This window comes from Calliopsis andreniformis, unplaced genomic scaffold (genome assembly GCF_051401765.1).
Source record: "Calliopsis andreniformis isolate RMS-2024a unplaced genomic scaffold, iyCalAndr_principal scaffold0025, whole genome shotgun sequence".
In the NCBI taxonomy this organism is placed as follows: domain Eukaryota; kingdom Metazoa; phylum Arthropoda; class Insecta; order Hymenoptera; family Andrenidae; genus Calliopsis; species Calliopsis andreniformis.
Window position 1 is genome coordinate 8,772,963 of NW_027480434.1, and position 9,806 is coordinate 8,782,768.

Below are 9,806 nucleotides of genomic sequence, written 5' to 3' on the forward strand. Positions count from 1 at the left end.
CGTATAAAACGAATAATTGCAACCAGTGTGAAAGTTATGGTCATTTCTACATTCCGAGCAACCTAGGATTCACTCTAGACCGTTGCTCCACAAGATCGAATAGTTAGGTCCTTAGAAGTAAACGCCAGAAGCATAAAATACGATATAAATACAACAGATTTTCCATCGTATAAAAGGAATAATTGCAAACAGTGTGAAGGTAATGGTCATTTCTACGTTCCGGGCAAGCTAGGCTTCACCCTAGGCCGTTGTTCCACCAGATCGAATAGTTAGGGCCTAAGATGTGTACGCCAGAAGCATAAAATGCAATAAAAATACAACAGTTTTTCCAATGTATAACAGGATTAATTGCAACCAGTTTGAAAGTGATGGTCATTTCTCCTTTCCGGGCAACCCAGGCTTCACTCTAGGGCGTTACTCCACTAGATCGAATAGCTAGGGCCTTAGATGTCAACGCCAGAAGCATAAAATACAATATAAATATAACAGTTTTTCCATCGTATAAAACGAATAATTGCAGCCAGTGTGAAAGTTATGGTCATTTCTACATTCCGAGCAGCCTAGGATCCACTCTAGGGCGTTGCTCCACCAGATCGAATAGTTAGGTCCTTAGAAGTCAACGCCCGAAGCATAAAATGCAATAAAAATACAACAGTGTTTCCATCGTATAAAACGAATAATTGAAACCAGTATGAAACTTATGGTCATTTCTACTTTCCGAGCAAGCTAGGCTTCACCCTAGGGCGTTGCTCCAACAGATTGAATAGTTAGGACCTTAGAAGTGATCGCCCAAACCATAAAATGCAATAAAAATACAACAGTATTTCCATCATATAACAGGTTTAATTGCAACCAGTTTGAAAGTGTTGACCAATTCTACGTTCCGGAAAACCTAGCCTTCACTCTAGGGCGTTGCTCCACCAGATCGTATATTTAGTGCCTTAGAAGTCAACGCCAGAAGCATAAAATACAATATAAATACAACAGTTTTACCATCGCATAAAACGAATAATTGCTACCAGTATGAAACTGATGGTCATTTCTACTTTCCGAGCAAGCTAGGCTTCACCCTAGGGCGTTGCTCCAACAGATTGAATAGTTAGGACCTTAGAAGTGAACGGCCGAACCATAAAATGCAAAAAAAATACAACAGTGTTTCCATCATATAACAGGAATAATTGCAACCAGTTTGAAAGTGATAGCCAATTCTACGTTCCGGGCAACCTAGGTTTCTCTCTAGGGCGTTGCTCCACCACATCGAATAGATAGTGCCTTAGAAGTCAACGCCAGAGGCATAAAATACAATATAAATACAACAGCGTTTCCATCGTATAAAACGAATAATTGCAACCAGTGTGAAAGTTATAGTCATTTCCACATTACGAGCAACCTAGGATCCACTCTAGGGCGTTGCTCCACCAGATCGAATAGTTAGGTCCTTAGAATTAAACGCCAGAAGCATAAAATACGATATAAATACAACAGCGTATCCATCGTATAAAACGAATATTTGCAACCAGTGTGAAAGTTATGGGCATTTCTACATTCCGAGCAACCTAGGATCCACTCTAGGGCGTAGCTCCACCAGATCGAATAGTTAGGTCCTTAGAAGTAAACGCCAGAGGCATAAAATACGATATAAATACAACAGCGTTTGCATCGTATAAAACGAATAATTGCAACCAGTGTGAAAGTTATGGTCATTTCTACATTCCGAGCAACCTAGGATTCACTCTAGACCGTTGCCCCACAAGATCGAATAGTTAGGTCCTTAGAAGTAAACGCCAGAAGCATAAAATACGATATAAATACAACAGTTTTTCCATCGTATAAAAGGAATAATTGCAAACAGTGTGAAGGTAATGGTCATTTCTACGTTCCGGGCAAGCTAGGCTTCACCCTAGGCCGTTGTTCCACCAGATCGAATAGTTAGGGCCTAAGAAGTGAACGCCAGAAGCATAAAATGCAATAAAAATACAACAGTTTTTCCAATGTATAACAGGATTAATTGCAACCAGTTTGAAAGTGATGGTCATTTCTCCTTTCCGGGCAACCTAGGCTTCACTCTAGGGCGTTACTCCACTAGATCGAATAGCTAGGGCCTTAGATGTCAACGCCAGAAGCATAAAATACAATATAAATATAACAGTTTTTCCATCGTATAAAACGAATAATTGCAGCCAGTGTGAAAGTTATGGTCATTTCTACATTCCGAGCAGCCTAGGATCCACTCTAGGGCGTTGCTCCACCAGATCGAATAGTTAGGTCCTTAGAAGTAAACGCCAGAAGCAAAAATACGATATAAATACAACAGCGTTTGCACCGTATAAAACGAATAATTGCAACCAGTGTCAAAGTTATGGTCATTTCTACATTCCGAGCAACCTAGGATCCACTCTAGGGCGTTGCTCCACCAGATCGAATAGTTAGGTCCTTAGAAGTAAACGCCAGAAGCATAAAATACGATATAAATACAACAGCGTTTCCATCGTATAAAACGAATAATTGCAACCAGTGTGAAAGTTATGGTCATTTCTACATTCCGAGCAACCTAGGATCCACTCTAGGGCGTAGCTCCACCAGATCGAATAGTTAGGTCCTTCGAAGTAAACGCCAGAGACATAAAATACGATATAAATACAACAGCGTTTGCATCGTATAAAACGAATAATTGCAACCAGTGTGAAAGTTATGGTCATTTCTACATTCCGAGCAACCTAGGATTCACTCTAGACCGTTGCTCCACAAGATCGAATAGTTAGGTCCTTAGAAGTAAACGCCAGAAGCATAAAATACGGTATAAATACAACAGCTTTTCCATCGTATAGAAGGAATAATTGCAAACAGTGTGAAGGTAATGGTCATTTCTACGTTCCGGGCAAGCTAGGCTTCACCCTAGGCCGTTGTTCCACCAGATCGAATAGTTAGGGCCTAAGGAGTGAACGCCAGAAGCATAAAATGCAATAAAAATAAAACAGTTTTTCCAATGTATAACAGGATTAATTGCAACCAGTTTGAAAGTGATGGTCATTTCTCCTTTCCGGGCAACCTAGGCTTCACTCTGGGGCGTTGCTCCACTAGATCGAATAGCTAGGGCCTTAGAAGTGAACGGCCGAACCATAAAATGCAAAAAAAATACAACAGTGTTTCCATCATATATCAGGAATAATTGCAAGCAGTTTGAAAGTGATGGCCAATTCGACGTTCCGGGCAACCTAGGTTTCACTCCAGGGCGTTGCTCCACCAGACCGAATAGTTAGTGCCTTAGAAGTCAACGCCAGAAGCATAAAATACGATATAAATACAACAGCGTTTGCATCGTATAAAACGAATAATTGCAACCAGTGTGAAAGTTATGGTCATTTCTACATTCCGAGCAGCCTAGGATCCACTCTAGGGCGTTGCTCCACCAGATCGAATAGTTAGGTCCTTAGAAGTAAACGCCAGAGGCATAAAATACGATATAAATACAACAGCGTTTGCATCGTATAAAACGAATAATTGCAACCAGTGTGAAAGTTATGGTCATTTCTACATTCCGAGCAACCTAGGATCCACTCTGGGGCGTTGCTCCACCAGATCGAATAGTTAGGTCCTTAGAAGTAAACGCCAGAAGCATAAAATACGATATAAATACAACAGCGTTTCCATCGTATAAAACGAATAATTGCAACCAGTGTGAAAGTTATGGTCATTTCTACATTCCGAGCAACCTAGGATCCACTCTAGGGCGTAGCTCCACCAGATCGAATAGTTAGGTCCTTAGAAGTAAACGCCAGAGGCATAAAATACGATATAAATACAACAGCGTCTGCATCGTATACAACGAATAATTGCAACCAGTGTGAAAGTTATGGTCATTTCTACATTCCGAGCAACCTAGGATTCACTCTAGACCGTTGCTCCACAAGATCGAATAGTTAGGTCCTTAGAAGTAAACGCCAGAAGCATAAAATACGATATAAATACAACAGTTTTTCCATCGTATAAAAGGAATAATTGCAAACAGTGTGAAGGTAATGGTCATTTCTGCGTTCCGGGCAAGCTAGGCTTCACCCTAGGCCGTTGTTCCACCAGTTCGAATAGTTAGGGCCTAAGAAGTGAACGCCAGAAGCATAAAATGCAATAAAAATACAACAGTGTTTCCAATGTATAACAGGATTAATTGCAACCAGTTTGAAAGTGATGGACAATTCTACGTTCCGGGCAACCTAGACTTTACTCTAGGGCGTTGCTCCACCAGATCGAATAGTTAGTGCCTTAGAAGTCAACGCCAGAAGCATAAAATACGATATAAATACAACAGCGTTTGCATCGTATAAAACGAATAATTGCAACCAGTGTGAATGTAATGGTCATTTCTACGTTCCGGGCAAGCTAGGCTTCACCCTAGGCCGTTGTTCCACCAGATCGTATAGTTAGGGCCTAAGAAGTGAACGCCAGAAGCATAAAATGCAATAAAAATACAACAGTTTTTCTAATGTATAACAGGATTAATAGCAACCAGTTTGAAAGTGATGGTCATTTCTCCTTTCCGGGCAACCTAGGCTTCACTCTAGGGCGTTGCTCCACTAGATCGAATAGCTAGGGCCTTAGAAGTCAACGCCAGAGGCATAAAATACAATATAAATACAACAGTTTTTCCATCGTATAAAACGAATAATTGCAACCAGCATGAAACTGATGGTCATTTCTACTTTTCGAGCAACCTAGGCTTCACCTTAGGGCGTTGCTCCAACAGATTGAATAGTTGGGGCCTTAGAAGTCAACGCCCGAAGCATAAAATGCAATAAAAATACAACAGTGTTTCCATCGCATAAAACGAATAATTGAAACCAGGATGAAACTTATGGTCATTTCTACTTTCCGAGCAAGCTAGGCTTCACCCTAGGGCGTTGCTCCAACAGATTGAATAGTTAGGACCTTAGAAGTGATCGCCCAAACCTTAAAATGCAATAAAAATACAACAGTATTTCCATCATATAACAGGAATAATTGCAACCAGTTTGAAAGTGTTGACCAATTCTACGTTCCGGACAACCTAGGCTTCACTCTAGGGCGTTGCTCCACCAGATCGTATAGTTAGTGCCTTAGAAGTCAACGCCAGAAGCATAAAATACAATATAAATACAACAGTTTTACCATCGCATAAAACGAATAATTGCTACCAGTATGAAATTGATGGTCATTTCTACTTTCCGAGCAAGCTAGGCTTCACCCTAGGGCGTTGCTCCAACGGATTGAATAGTTAGGACCTTAGAAGTGAACGGCCGAACCATAAAATGCAAAAAAAATACAACAGTGTTTCCATCATATAACAGGAATAATTGCAACCAGTTTGAAAGTGATAGCCAATTCTACGTTCCGGGCAACCTAGGTTTCTCTCTAGGGCGTTGCTCCACCAGATCGAATAGATAGTGCCTTAGAAGTCAACGCCAGAGGCATAAAATACAATATAAATACAACAGCGTTTCCATCGTATAAAACGAATAATTGCAACCAGTGTGAAAGTTATAGTCATTTCCACATTCCGAGTAACCTAGGCTTCACGCTAGGGCGTTGCCCCACCAGATCGAATAGTTAGGTCCTTAGAAGTAAACGCCAGAAGCATAAAATACGATATAAATACAACAGCTTTTCCATCGTATAAAAGGATTAATTGCAACCAGTTTGAACGTGATGGTCATTTCTCCCTTCCGGGCAACCTAGGCTTCACTCTAGGGCGTTGCTCCACTAGATCGAACAGCTAGGGCCTTAGAAGTCAACGCCAGCAGCATAAAATACAATATAAATACAACAGTTTTTCCATCGTATAAAACGAATAATTGCAACCAGTATGAAACTGATGGTCATTTCTACTTTCCGAGCAACCTAGGCTTCACCCTAGGGCGTTGCTCCAACAGATTGAATAGTTAGGGCCTTAGAAGTCAACGCCCGAACCATAAAATGCAAAAAAAATACAACAGTGTTTCCATCATATATCAGGAATAATTGCAAGCAGTTTGAAAGTGATGGCCAATTCTACGTTCCGGGCAACCTAGGTTTCACTCCAGGGCGTTGCTCCACCAGACCGAATAGTTAGGTCCTTAGAAGTAAACGCCAGAGGCACAAAATACGATATAAATACAACAGCGTTTGCATCGTATACAACGAATAATTGCAACCAGTGTGAAAGTTATGGTCATTTCTACATTCCGAGCAACCTAGAATTCACTCTAGACCGTTGCTCCACAAGATCGAACAGTTAGGTCCTTAGAAGTAAACGCCAGAAGCATAAAATACGATATAAATACAACAGTTTTTCCATCTTATAAAAGGAATAATTGCAAACAGTGTGAAGGTAATGGTCATTTCTACGTTCCGGGCAAGCTAGGCTTCACCCTAGGCCGTTGTTCCACCAGATCGAATAGTTAGGGCCTAAGAAGTGAACGCCAGAAGCATAAAATGCAATAAAAATACAACAGTGTTTCCAATGTATAACAGGATTAATTGCAACCAGTTTGAAAGTGATGGTCATTTCTCCTTTCCGGGCAACCTAGGCTTCACTCTAGGGCGTTGCTCCACTAGATCGAATAGCTAGGGCCTTAGAAGTCAACGCCAGAAGCATAAAATACAATATAAATACAACAGTTTTTCCATCGTATAAAACGAATAATTGCAACCTGCGTGAAACTGATGGTCATTTCTACTTTTCGTGCAACCTAGGCTTCACCCTAGGGCGTTGCTCCAACAGATTGAATAGTTGGGGCCTTAGAAGTCAACGCCCGAACCATAAAATGCAAAAAAAATACAACAGTGTTTCCATCATATATCAGCAATAATTGCAACAAATTTGGAAAGTTATGGCCAATTCTGCGTTCCGGGCAACCTAGGCTTCACTCTACGGCGTTGCTCCACCAGATCGAATAGTTAGTGCCTTAGAAGTCAACGCCAGAAGCATAAAATACAATATAAATACAACAGTGTTTCCATCGTATAAAACGAATAATTGAAACCAGGATGAAACTTATGGTCATTTCTACTTTCCGAGCAAGCTAGGCTTCACCCTAGGGCGTTGCTCCAACAGATTGAATAGTTAGGACCTTAGAAGTGATCGCCCAAACCATAAAATGCAATAAAAATACAACAGTATTTCCATCATATAACAGGAATAATTGCAAGCAGTTTGAAAGTGTTGACCAATTCTACGTTCCGGACAACCTAGGCTTCACTCTAGGGCGTTGCTCCACCAGATCGTATAGTTAGTGCCTTAGAAGTCAACGCCAGAAGCATAAAATACAATATAAATACAACAGTTTTACCATCGCATAAAACGAATAATTGCTACCAGTATGAAACTGATGGTTATTTCTACTTTCCGAGCAAGCTAGGCTTCACCCTAGGGCGTTGCTCCAACAGATTGAATAGTTAGGACCTTAGAAGTGAACGCCCGAACCAGAAAATGCAAAAAAAATACAACAGTGTTTCCATCATATAACAGGAATAATTGCAACCAGTTTGAAAGTGATAGCCAATTCTACGTTCCGGGCAACCTAGGCTTCTCTCTAGGGCGTTGCTCCACCAGATCGAATAAATAGTGCCTTAGAAGTGAACGCCAGAGGCATAAAATACAATATAAATACAACAGCGTTTCCATCGTATAAAACGAATAACTGCAACCAGGGTGAAAGTTATGGTCATTTCCACATTCCGAGTAACCTAGGCTTCACTCTAGGGCGTTGCCCCACCAGATCGAATAGTTAGGTCCTTAGAAGTAAACGCCAGAAGCATAAAATACGATATAAATACAACAGATTTTCCATCGTATAAAAGGATTAATTGCAACCAGTTTGAACGTGATGGTCATTTCTCCCTTCCGGGCAACCTAGGCTTCACTCTAGGGCGTTGCTCCACTAGATCGAACAGCTAGGGCCTTAGAAGTCAACGCCAGAAGCATAAAGTACAATATAAATTCAACAGTTTTTCCATCGTATAAAACGAATAATTGCAACCAGTATGAAACTGATGGTCATTTCTACTTTCCGAGCAACCTAGGCTTCACCCTAGGGCGTTGCTCCAACAGATTGAATAGTTAGGGCCTTAGAAGTCAACGCCCGATCCATAAAATGCAAAAAAAAATACAACAGTGTTTCCATCATATATGAGGAATAATTGCAACCAGTTTGAAAGTGATGGCCAATTCTACGTTCCGGGCAACCTAGGTTTCACTCCAGGGCGTTGCTCCACCAGACCGAATAGTTACGGCCTAAGAAGTCAACGCCAGAAGCATAAAATACGATATAAATACAACAGCTTTTCCATCGTATAAAACGAATAATTGCAACCAGTGTGAAAGTAATGGTCATTTCTACGTTCCGAGGACCCTAGGCGTCTCTCTAGGGCGTTGCTCCACCACATCTAATAGCTACGGCCTTAGAAGTCAACGCCAGAGGCATTAAATACAATATAAATGCAACAGCTTTTCCATGGTATAAAACGAATAATTGCAACCAGTGTGAAAGTTATGGTCATTTCTACATTCCGAGCAACCTAGGCTTCAGTCTAGGGCGTTGCTCCACCAGATCGAATAGTTAGGTCCTTAGAAGTAAACGCCAGAAGCATAAAATACGATATAAATACAACAGCTTTTCCATCGTATAAAAGGAATAATTCCAAACAGTGTGAAAGTAATGGTCATTTCTACATTCCGAGCAACCTAGGATCCACTCTAGGGCGTTGCTCCACCAGATCGAATAGTTAGGTCCTTAGAATTAAACGCCAGAAGCATAAAATACGATATAAATATAACAGCTTTTCCATCGTATAAAACGAATAATTGCAACCAGTGTGAAAGTAATGGTCATTTCTACGTTCTGAGCACCCTAGGCGTCTCTCTAGGGCGTTGCTCCACCACATCTAATAGCTACGGCCTTAGAAGTCAACGCCAGAGGCATAAAATACAATATAAATACAACAGGTTTTCAATCGTATAAAACGAATAATTGCAACCAGTGTGAAAGTTATGGTCATTTCTACATTCCGAGCAACCTAGGCTTCACTCTAGGGCGTTGCTCCACCAGATCGAATAGTTAGGTCCTTAGAATTAAACGCCAGAAGCACAAAATACGATATAAATACAACAGAGTTTCCATCGTATAAAAGGAATAGTTGCAGCCAGTGTGAAAGTTATGGGCATTTCTACATTCCGAGCAACCTAGGATCCACTCTAGGGCGTAGCTCCACCAGATCGAATAGTTAGGTCCTTAGAAGTAAACGCCAGAGGCATAAAATACGATATAAATACAACAGCGTTTGCATCGTATAAAACGAATAATTGCAACCAGTGTGAATGTTATGGTCATTTCTACATTCCGAGCAACCTAGGATTCACTCTAGACCGTTGCTCCACAAGATCGAATAGTTAGGTCCTTAGAAGTAAACGCCAGAAGCATAAAATACGATATAAATACAACAGTTTTTCCATCGTATAAAAGGAATAATTGCAAACAGTGTGAAGGTAATGATCATTTCTACGTTCCGGGCAAGCTAGGCTTCACCCTAGGCCGTTGTTCCACCAGATCGAATAGTTAGCGCCTTAGAAGTGAACGCCAGAAGCATAAAATGCAATAAAAATACAACAGTGTTTCCATCGTATAAAACGAATAATTGAAACCAGTATGAAACTTATGGTCATTTCTACTTTCCGAGCATGCTAGGCTTCACCGTAGGGCGTTGCTCCAACAGATTGAATAGTTAGGACCTTAGAAGTGATCGCCCGAACCATAAAATGCAATAAAAATACAACAGTATTTACATCCTATAACATG